This window comes from Rutidosis leptorrhynchoides, chromosome 7 (assembly GCF_046630445.1).
Source record: "Rutidosis leptorrhynchoides isolate AG116_Rl617_1_P2 chromosome 7, CSIRO_AGI_Rlap_v1, whole genome shotgun sequence".
NCBI lineage: Eukaryota > Viridiplantae > Streptophyta > Magnoliopsida > Asterales > Asteraceae > Rutidosis > Rutidosis leptorrhynchoides.
This window is the reverse complement of record NC_092339.1, coordinates 38908934-38920767: the sequence shown is the minus strand read 5'-3', so window position 1 is coordinate 38920767 and position 11834 is coordinate 38908934.

Genomic DNA, 11834 nt, shown 5'->3' with positions numbered 1-11834 from the left:
GGATTGACTAACGCACCAGCTGTGTTCATGGACCTTATGAACCGAGTGTGTAGGCCATATCTTGACAATTTTGTCATTGTTTTCATCGATGACATACTTATTTACTCAAAGAATGATCAAGAGCACGAAGAACATTTGAGAAAAGTGCTAGAAGTATTGAGGAAAGAAAAACTGTACGCTAAGTTTTCAAAGTGAGCATTTTGGTTGGAAGAAGTTCAATTCCTCGGTCACATAGTTGAAATGTCCCGTTCTTATTGATTAAAAACGTTCCATATTAATTGATTTCGTTGCGAGGTTTTGACCTCTATATGAGACGTTTTTCAAAGACTGCATTCATTTTAAAACAAACCATAACCTTTATTTCATCAATAAATGTTTAAAAAGCTTTACGTAGATTATCAAATAATGATAATCTAAAATATCCTGTTTACACATGACCATTACATAATGGTTTACAATACAAATATGTTACAACAAAATAAGTTTCTTGAATGCAGTTTTTACACAATATCATACAAACATGGACTCCAAATCTCGTCCTTATTTAAGTATGCGACAGCGGAAGCTCTTAATAATCACTTGAGAATAAACATGCTTAAAACGTCAACAAAAATGTTGGTGAGTTATAGGTTTAACCTATATATATCAAATCAAAATAATAGACCACAAGATTTCATATTTCAATACACATCCCATACATAGAGATAAAAGTCATTTATATGGTGAACACCTGGTAACCGACATTAACAAGATGCATATATAAGAATATCCCCATCATTCCGGGACACCCTTCGGATATGATATAAATTTCGAAGTACTAAAGCATCCGGTACTTTGGATGGGGTTTGTTAGGCCCAATAGATCTATCTTTAGGATTCGCGTCAATTAGGGTGTCTGTTCCCTAATTCTTAGATTACCAGACTTAATAAAAAGGGGCATATTCGATTTTGATAATTCAACCATAGAATGTAGTTTCACGTACTTGTGTCTATTTTGTAAATCATTTATAAAACATGCATGTATTCTCATCCCAAAAATATTAGATTTTAAAAGTGGGACTATAACTCACTTTCACAGATTTTTACTTCGTCGGGAAGTAAGACTTGGCCACTGGTTGATTCACGAACCTATAACAATATATACATATATATCAAAGTATGTTCAAAATATATTTACAACACTTTTAATATATTTTGATATTTTAAGTTTATTAAGTCAGCTGTCCTCATTAGTAACCTACAACTAGTTGTCCACAGTTAGATGTATAGAAATAAATCGATAAATATTATCTTAAATCAATCCACGACCCAGTGTATACGTATCTCAGTATTGATCACAACTCAAACTATATATATTTTGGAATCAACCTCAACCCTGTATAGCTAACTCCAACATTCACATATAGAGTGTCTATGGTTGTTCCGAAATATATATAGATGTGTCGACATGATAGGTCGAAACATTGTATACGTGTCTATGGTATCTCAAGATTACATAATATACAATACAAGTTGATTAAGTTATGGTTGGAATAGATTTGTTACCAATTTTCACGTAGCTAAAATGAGAAAAATTATCCAATCTTGTTTTACCCATAACTTCTTCATTTTAAATCCGTTTTGAGTGAATCAAATTGCTATGGTTTTATATTGAACTCTATTTTATGAATCTAAACAGAAAAAGTATAGGTTTATAGTCAGAAAAATAAGTTACAAGTCGTTTTTGTAAAGGTAGTCATTTCAGTCGAAAGAACGACGTCTAGATGACCATTTTAGAAAATATACTTCCACTTTGAGTTTAACCATAATTTTTGTATATAGTTTCATGTTCATAATAAAAATCATTTTCTCAGAATAACAACTTTTAAATCAAAGTTTATCATAGTTTTTAATTAACTAACCCAAAACAGCCCGCGGTGTTACTACGACGGCGTAAATCCGGTTTTACGGTGTTTTTCATGTTTCCAGGTTTTAAATCATTAAGTTAGCATATCATATAGATATAGAACATGTGTTTAGTTGATTTTAAAAGTCAAGTTAGAAGGATTAACTTTTGTTTGCGAACAAGTTTAGAATTAACTAAACTATGTTCTAGTGATTACAAGTTTAAACCTTCGAATAAGATAGCTTTATATGTATGAATCGAATGATGTTATGAACATCATTACTACCTTAAGTTCCTTGGATAAACCTACTGGAAAAGAGAAAAATAAATCTAGCTTCAACGGATCCTTGGATGGCTCGAAGTTCTTGAAGCAGAATCATGACACGAAAACAAGTTCAAGTAAGATCATCACTTGAAATAAGATTGTTATAGTTATAGAAATTGAACCAAAGTTTGAATATGATTATTACCTTGTATTAGAATGATAACCTACTGTAAGAAACAAAGATTTCTTAAGGTTGGATGATCAACTTACAAGATTGGAAGTGAGCTAGCAAACTTGAAAGTATTCTTGATTTTATGTAACTAGAACTTGTAAAATATATGAAGAACACTTAGAACTTGAAGATAGAACTTGAGAGATATCAATTAGATGAAGAAAATTGAAGAATGAAAGTGTTTGTAGGTGTTTTTGGTCGTTGGTGTATGGATTAGATATAAAGGATATGTAATTTTGTTTTCATGTAAATAAGTCATGAATGATTACTCATATTTTTGTAATTTTATGAGATATTTCATGCTAGTTGCCAAATGATGGTTCCCACATATGTTAGGTAACTCACATGGGCTGCTAAGAGCTGATCATTGGAGTGTATATACCAATAGTACATACATCTAAAAGCTGTGTATTGTACGAGTACGAATACGGGTGCATACGAGTAGAATTGTTGATGAAACTGAACGAGGATGTAATTGTAAGCATTTTTGTTAAGTAGAAGTATTTTGATAAGTGTATTGAAGTCTTTCAAAAGTGTATAAATACATATTAAAACACTACATGTATATACATTTTAACTGAGTCGTTAAGTCATCGTTAGTCGTTACATGTAAGTGTTGTTTTGAAACCTTTAGGTTAACGATCTTGTTAAATGTTGTTAACCCAATGTTTATAATATCAAATGAGATTTTAAATTATTATATTATCATGATATTATCATGTATGAATATCTCTTAATATGATATATATACATTAAATGTCTTTACAACGATAATCGTTACATATATGTCTCGTTTAAAAATCATTAAGTTAGTAGTCTTGTTTTTACATATGTAGTTCATTGTTAATATACTTAATGATATGTTTACTTATCATAGTATCATGTTAACTTTATATATATATATATCCATATATATGTCATCATATAGTTTTTACAAGTTTTAACGTTCGTGAATCACCGGTCAACTTGGGTGGTCAATTGTCTATATGAAACATATTTCAATTAATCAAGTCTTAACAAGTTTGATTGCTTAACATGTTGGAAACATTTAATCATGTAAATATCAATCTCAATTAATATATATAAACATGGAAAAGTTCGGGTCACTACAATAGTGAACAAAGAAGGTATCCAGGTGGACCCGGCAAAGATCGAAATCGTTGAAAAGTGGGAAACCCCAAAAACTCCGAAGCATATACGTCAATTTTTAGGATTGGCTGGTTACTACAGAAGATTCATCCAAGATTTCTCCAAAATAGAAAAACCCTTGACTGCATTAACGCATAAAGGGAAGAAATTTGAATGGAAGGATGAACAAGAAAAGGCGTTTTAATTATTGAAGAAAAAGCTAACTACGGCACCTATATTGTCATTGCCTGAAGGGAATGATGATTTTGTGATTTATTGTGACGCATCAAAGCAAGGTCTCGGTTGTGTATTAATGCAACGGACGAAGGTGATTGCTTATGCGTCTAGACAATTGAAGATTCACGAGCAAAATTATACGACGCATGATTTGGAATTAGGCGCGGTTGTTTTTGCATTAAAGACTTGGAGGCACTACTTATATGGGGTCAAAAGTATTATATATACCGACCACAAAAGTCTTCAACACATATTTAATCAGAAACAACTGAATATGAGGCAGCGTAGGTGGATTGAATTGTTGAATGATTACGACTTTGAGATTCGTTACCACCCGGGGAAGGCAAATGTGGTAGCCGACGCCTTGAGCAGAAAGGACAGAGAACCCATTCGAGTAAAATCTATGAATATAATGATTCACACTAACCTTACTACTCAAATAAAGGAGGCGCAACAAGGAGTTTTAAAAGAGGGAAATTTAAAGGATGAAATACCCAAAGGATCGGAGAAGCATCTTAATATTCGGGAAGACGGAACCCGGTATAGGGCTGAAAGAATTTGGGTACCAAAATTTGGAGATATGAGAGAAATGGTACTTAGAGAAGCTCATAAAACCAGATACTCAATACATCCTGGAACGGGGAAGATGTACAAGGATCTCAAGAAACATTTTTGGTGGCCGGGTATGAAAGCCGATGTTGCTAAATACGTAGGAGAATGTTTGACGTGTTCTAAGGTCAAAGCTGAGCATCAGAAACCATCAGGTCTACTTCAACAACCTGAAATCCCAGAATGGAAATGGGAAAACATTACCATGGATTTCATCACTAAATTGCCAAGGACTGCAAGTGGTTTTGATACTATTTGGGTAATAGTTGATCGTCTCACCAAATCAGCACACTTCCTGCCAATAAGAGAAGATGACAAGATGGAGAAGTTAGCACGACTGTATTTGAAGGAAGTTGTCTCCAGATATGGAACACCAATCTCTATTATCTCTGATAGGGATGGCAGATTTATTTCAAGATTCTGGCAAACATTACAGCAAGCATTAGGAACTCGTCTAGACATGAGTACTGCCTATCATCCACAAACTGATGGGCAGAGCGAAAGGACGATACAAACGCTTGAAGACATGCTACGAGCATGTGTTATTGATTTCGGAAACAGTTGGGATCGACATCTACCGTTAGCAGAATTTTCCTACAACAACAGCTACCATTCAAGCATTGAGATGGCGCCGTTTGAAGCACTTTATGGTAGAAAGTGCAGGTCTCCGATTTGTTGGAGTGAAGTGGGGGATAGACAAATTACGAGACCGGAGATTATACAAGAAACTACCGAGAAGATCATCCAAATTCAACAACGGTTGAAAACCGCCCAAAGTCGACAAAATAGCTACGCTGACATTAAAAGAAAAGATATAGAATTTGAAATTGGAGAGATGGTCATGCTTAAAGTTGCACCTTGGAAAGGCGTTGTTCGATTTGGTAAACGAGGGAAATTAAATTCAAGGTATATTGGACCATTCAAGATTATTGATCGTGTCGGACCAGTAGCTTACCGACTTGAGTTACCTCAACAACTCGAGGCTGTACATAACACTTTCCACGTCTCGAATTTGAAGAAATGTTTTGCTAAAGAAGATCTCACTATTCCGTTAGATGAAATCCAAATCAACGAAAAACTTCAATTCATCGAAGAACCCGTCAAAATAATGGATCGTGAGATTAAAAGACTTAAGCAAAACAAGATACCAATTGTTAAGGTTCGATGGAATGCTCGTAGAGGACCCGAGTTCACCTGGGAGCGTAAAGATCAGATGAAGAAGAAATACCCGCATCTATTTCCAGAAGATTCGTCAACACCTTCAACAGCTTAAAATTTCGGGACGAAATTTATTTAACGGGTAGGTACTGTAGTGACCCGAACTTTTCCATGTTTATATATATTAATTGAGATTGATATTTACATGATTAAATGTTTCCAACATGTTAAGAAATCAAACTTGTTAAGACTTGATTAATTGAAATATGTTTCATATAGACAATTGACCACCCAAGTTGACCGGTGATTCACGAACGTTAAAACTTGTAAAAACTATATGATGACATATATATGGATATATATATATAGTTAACATGATACTATGATAAGTAAACATATCATTAAGTATATTAACAATGAACTACATATGTAAAAACAAGACTACTAACTTAATGATTTTTAAACGAGACATATATGTAACGATTATCGTTGTAAAGACATTTAATGTATATATATCATATTAAGATATATTCATACATGATAATATCATGATAATATAATAATTTAAAATCTCATTTGATATTATAAACATTGGGTTAACAACATTTAACAAGATCGTTAACCTAAAGGTTTCAAAACAACACTTACATGTAACGACTAACGATGACTTAACGACTCAGTTAAAATGTATATACATGTAGTGTTTTAATATGTATTTATACACTTTTTAAAGACTTCAATACACTTATCAAAATACTTCTACTTAACAAAAATGCTTACAATTACATCCTCGTTCAGTTTCATCAACAATTCTACTCGTATGCACCCGTATTCGTACTCGTACAATACACAGCTTTAGATGTATGTACTATTGGTATATACACTCTAATGATCAGCTCTTAGCAGCCCATGTGAGTCACCTAACACATGTGGGAACCATCATTTGGCAACTAGCATGAAATATCTCATAAAATTATAAAAATATGAGTAATCATTCATGACTTATTTACATGAAAATAAAATTACATATCCTTTATATCTAATCCATACACCAACGACCAAAAACACCTACAAACACTTTAATTCTTCAATTTTCTTCATCTAATTGATCTCTCTCAAGTTCTATCTTCAAGTTCTAAGTGTTCTTCATAAATTCCAAAAGTTCTAGTTTCATAAAATCAAGAATACTTCCAAGATTGCAAGTTTACTTCCAAGTTTTCTAAATCCATTCCAAGTAATCATCCAAGATCAAGAAACCTTTGTTACTTACAGTAGGTTATCTTTCTAATACAAGGTAATAATCATATTCAAACTTTAATTCAATTTCTATAACTATAACAATCTTATTTCGAGTGAAAATCTTACTTGAAATTGTTTTCGTGTCATGATTCTGCTTCAAGAACTTTCAATCCATCCAAGGATCCTTTGAAGCTAGATCTATTTTTTTCATTTCCAGTAGGTTTATCAAAGGAACTTGAGGTAGTAATGATGTTCATAACATCATTCAATTCATACATATAAAGCTATCTTATTCGAAGGTTTAAACTTGTATTCACTAGAACATAGTTTAGTTAATTCTAAACTTGTTCGCAAATAAAAGTTAATCCTTCTAACTTGACTTTTAAAATAAACTAAACACATGTTCTATATCTATATGATATGCTAACTTAATGATTTAAAACCCGGAAACACGAAAAACACCATAAAACTGGATTTACGCCGTCGTAGTAACACCGCGGGCTGTTTTGGGTTAGTTAATTAAAAACTATGATAAACTTTGATTTAAAAGTTGTTATTCTGGAAAAATGATTTTTATTATGAACATAAAACTATATCCAAAAATTATGGTTAAACTCAAAGTGGAAGTATGTTTTCTAAAATTGTCATCTAGACGTCGTTCTTTCGACTGAAATGACTACCTTTACAAAAACGACTTGTAACTTATTTTTCCGACTATAAACCTATACTTTTTCTATTTCGATTCATAAAATATAGTTCAATATGAAACCATAGCAATTTGATTCACTCAAAACGGATTTAAAATGAAGAAGTTATGGGTAAAACAAGATTGGATAATTTTTCTCATTTTAGCTACGTGAAAATTGGTAACAAACCTATTCCAACCATAACTTAATCAACTTGTATTGTATCTTATGTAATCTTGAGATACCATAGACACGTATACAATGTTTCGACCTATCATGTCGACACATCTATATATATTTCGGAATAACCATAGACACTCTATATGTGAATGTTGGAGTTAGCTATACAGGGTTGAGGTTGATTCCAAAATATATATAGTTTGAGTTGTGATCAATACTGAGATACGTATACACTGGGTCATGGATTGATTCAAGATAATATTTATCGATTTATTTCTGTACATCTAACTGTGGACAACTAGTTGTAGGTTACTAACGAGGACAGCTGACTTAATAAACTTAAAACATCAAAATATATTAAAAGTGTTGTAAATATATTTTGAACATACTTTGATATATATGTATACATTGTTATAGGTTCGTGAATCAACCAGTGGCCAAGTCTTACTTCCCGACGAAGTAAAAATCTGTGAAAGTGAGTTATAGTCCCACTTTTAAAATCTAATATTTTTGAGATGAGAATACATGCAGGTTTTATAAATGATTTACAAAATAGACACAAGTACGTGAAACTACATTCTATGGTTGAATTATCGAAATCGAATATGCCCCTTTTTATTAAGTCTGGTAATCTAAGAATTAGGGAACAGACACCCTAATTGACGCGAATCCTAAAGATAGATCTATTGGGCCTAACAAACCCCATCCAAAGTACCGGATGCTTTAGTACTTCAAAATTTATATCATATCCGAAGGGTGTCCCGGAATGATGGGGATATTCTTATATATATGCATCTTGTTAATGTCGGTTACCAGGTGTTCACCATATGAATGATTTTTATCTCTATGTATGGGATGTGTATTGAAATATGAAATCTTGTGGTCTATTGTTACGATTTGATATATATAGGTTAAACCTATAACTCACCAACATTTTTGTTGACGTTTAAAGCATGTTTATTCTCAGGTGAATACTAAGAGCTTCCGCTGTTGCATACTAAAATAAGGACAAGATTTGGAGTCCATGTTTGTATGATATTGTGTAAAAACTGCATTCAAGAAACTGATTTCGATGTAACATATTTGTATTGTAAACCATTATGTAATGGTCGTGTGTAAACAGGATATTTTAGATTATCATTATTTGATAATCTACGTTAAGTTTTTTAAACCTTTATTTATGAAATAAAAGTTATGGTTTATTTTAAAATGAATGCAGTCTTTGAAAAACGTCTCATATAGAGGTCAAAACCTCGCAACGAAATCAATTAATATGGAACGTTTTTAATCAATAAGAACGGGACATTTCACCATATCCAGACTGATTTAGTTCCATTTGGTTATTTATATGATTTTTATGTTTTTATCTTTTTACTTATTCATGTTTAAACTTATGTTATTGAATATACTTATGTAATCTTTATCATTTTTATTATTATTGTGTACTAATATTTCACATTTAGGATTTGAAAGTGGGATATTAAGTCCCATTTCAAATTGCCATGCATGTTTATATTTGTATGTATGTATATGGTAAATTGTACAAAACATGGTAAAACAACGCATTTTCAAAGACTGGCATTAAAATCAGCAAAAGCTACTAATTTTGACGACAAGATAAATGTGATGTAACAACAGACGAAATGGACAAATGATATGTACCATTTATCATTCAGCAAACAAACGCCAATATGTTTGGAAACTTTGGTAAAATTTAATCATTTCTACGCTAATCACCCTCAAAAATTTAAATTGTTACTGATTTCTTGCAAATGAGGGCATTGCAAGATCTTAAGTGTGGGAAAGGGTTAAATTCTTTCGGATTTTTTAAATTTTTTTACTTTAAACACTTGGTTACCATTAGAAATACTAGTAAAGTAGTAGTTGTATTAGAATCTAGTGCTCTCTGATAATAAAGAACAGCCCTAGTCTTATATACTGACTACCCAATTCTAGTAAAATTTTTCAAAATTTTAAATTAAATGAACTCAAAATCATGTTTATACATATTTATGAACGATAAAACTAGGTGTTAACACCGAAATTATTGTTACCTCGGAAAGGACATAAATTGAGAAACAAACCAAAATGTTAAAAATTCATTTAAAATGGAATAGAGGACAATAAAAAGGAAAATAAAAGCCAAGTGTGGGAAATTTTCACCGAGTTATTCAAAATACATATCACATAATTTTGTACAAATAATTGAAAATACTTTTGTTTTGGACGATAATTAACTGTTTTACCCGATGAAAGAAAAGAAGAGATGGATCTACACGATGAATCAATTCCATCGTTAAAAGGAAGTAAAGTCTTTCGAAAAAGACACGAGCTTCTTGATTTAGGTCATGAAGTTGTCGTCCAAACCAGCTGTAGGTTGATGAAAAATCTAGAAAAGTCATCTCTAAAATCAGCAGGAAATCCACGGACCTCAGCATAAAACAGGGTCGCCAAGTGGTCAGATTTATCCTAACCATGAGAAGGATTTATCTCGTACAATGGGGGGCACCGTGTAAATTAGCTTGATAAGACTAATAAATCAGATCCCAAGAAAAGATAATCTCCTTAAAAGATCAAAAATCAGCTTTTAAGCCTGATATTACTCAATCCTAGAGATTGACCTTAAAGATTGAGAATTCAAACTCATGGAATTCAATGATATCTAAACTCGAGCTTGAACGAGAAAATATTTTGATCAAATTATAAACCGATTTGTTTTCTGAAAACCCATTTTCAATGCGTTCATTACCATTGAACGTAAAATCCTAGGAATTCACCTGGAATTCATTAGGTCATCTGAACCAAATCGGGTGTCAACCGTAAGAACGGTGGTTGCATAGCATGGTCGAAGACAGGACCTTGTGCCAGACCAAAAAATCATAAGGGTGAGCTTTACTATTGCTCCTACAAAGGATAGTAATTGCGTCCGACACGTTATAGACCATAATTAAAAGCATGTCAGGGGACATTGCCTTAACAGTTGCTTGTTCAACGCTTTCCTTTATAACCGGACGGTAGTTTACCGAAAGGTAATATACGGAGCAAGTATACTGGATGTGTTGCTTTCCTAATACAAGGTTAGCAAGTGGGTGACACAAAACCACAAGTTTTGAGCTAAAATTTTCAAATCTGAAACCCACCAAGCCCACAAAAATATTTTGCAAACACCGGTGAAGGGTTATTCCGGAAAACTTATCTAGGGTAAAAACTAGATTTAATTTTCAAAAGATCAAATGTTTTCATAAAGATCCAATTTCCTTAATGGATCTAAATTTTATAGTCATGTGGGACTGTAAACCACATCGTTACTACCATTGTTTATACCTCCGTAAAGAAATCACTGATGTACAAAGTGTGAAGAATAAAGAAGTGATTCTAGTATTTCAAGACTATATTGCTTGAGGACAAGCAACGCTCAAGTGTGGGAATATTTGATAATGCTAAAAACGAACATATATTTCATAGAATTATTCCTCAAGAAAGACAAGCTTTTAGTTGCAATTGTCCTATTTACAAGTGATATTCGTTTAAATAATAAAAGGTGAAGACAAAAGACAGATTCGACGAATTGAAGACGCAAACGACCAAAAAGCTCAAAAGTACAAAATACAATCAATGAGGTTCCAATTATTGATAAGAAACATCTCAAAATTACAAGAGTACAAGATTCAAAACGAAAAGTACAAGATATTAAATTGTACGCAAGGACGTTCGAAAATTCGGAACCGGGACCAGAGTCAACTCTCAACGCTCGACGCAACGGACTAAAAATTACAAGTCAACTATGCATATGAATATAATATAATATATAATTAATTCTTAAAATTAATATATATATTATATTATATTTAAATAAACGTCGGCAGAAGAAAACAACCAAAAGTGGCTCTCCCGAGCTGGCCATGCGATCGCATGGCCTGGAAGGCATAAATCCATGCGATCGCATGAGCCCCTTTTCCAGATCACAGGCCTATAAAAATCGAGCTTTGGTGCACCATTTTTCCATCCATAATATCAATCTCTCTATCTATATACGTAGTATATATTTATATTTATATTTTAATTTTAATTTTAATTTTAATTTTAATTCTAATAATAAGGGTATGTTAGCGAATGTTGTAAGGGTGTAAGTCGAAATTCTGTCCGTGTAACGCTACGCTATTTTTAATCATTGTAAGTTATGTTCAACCTTTTTACATTAATGTCTCGTAGCTAA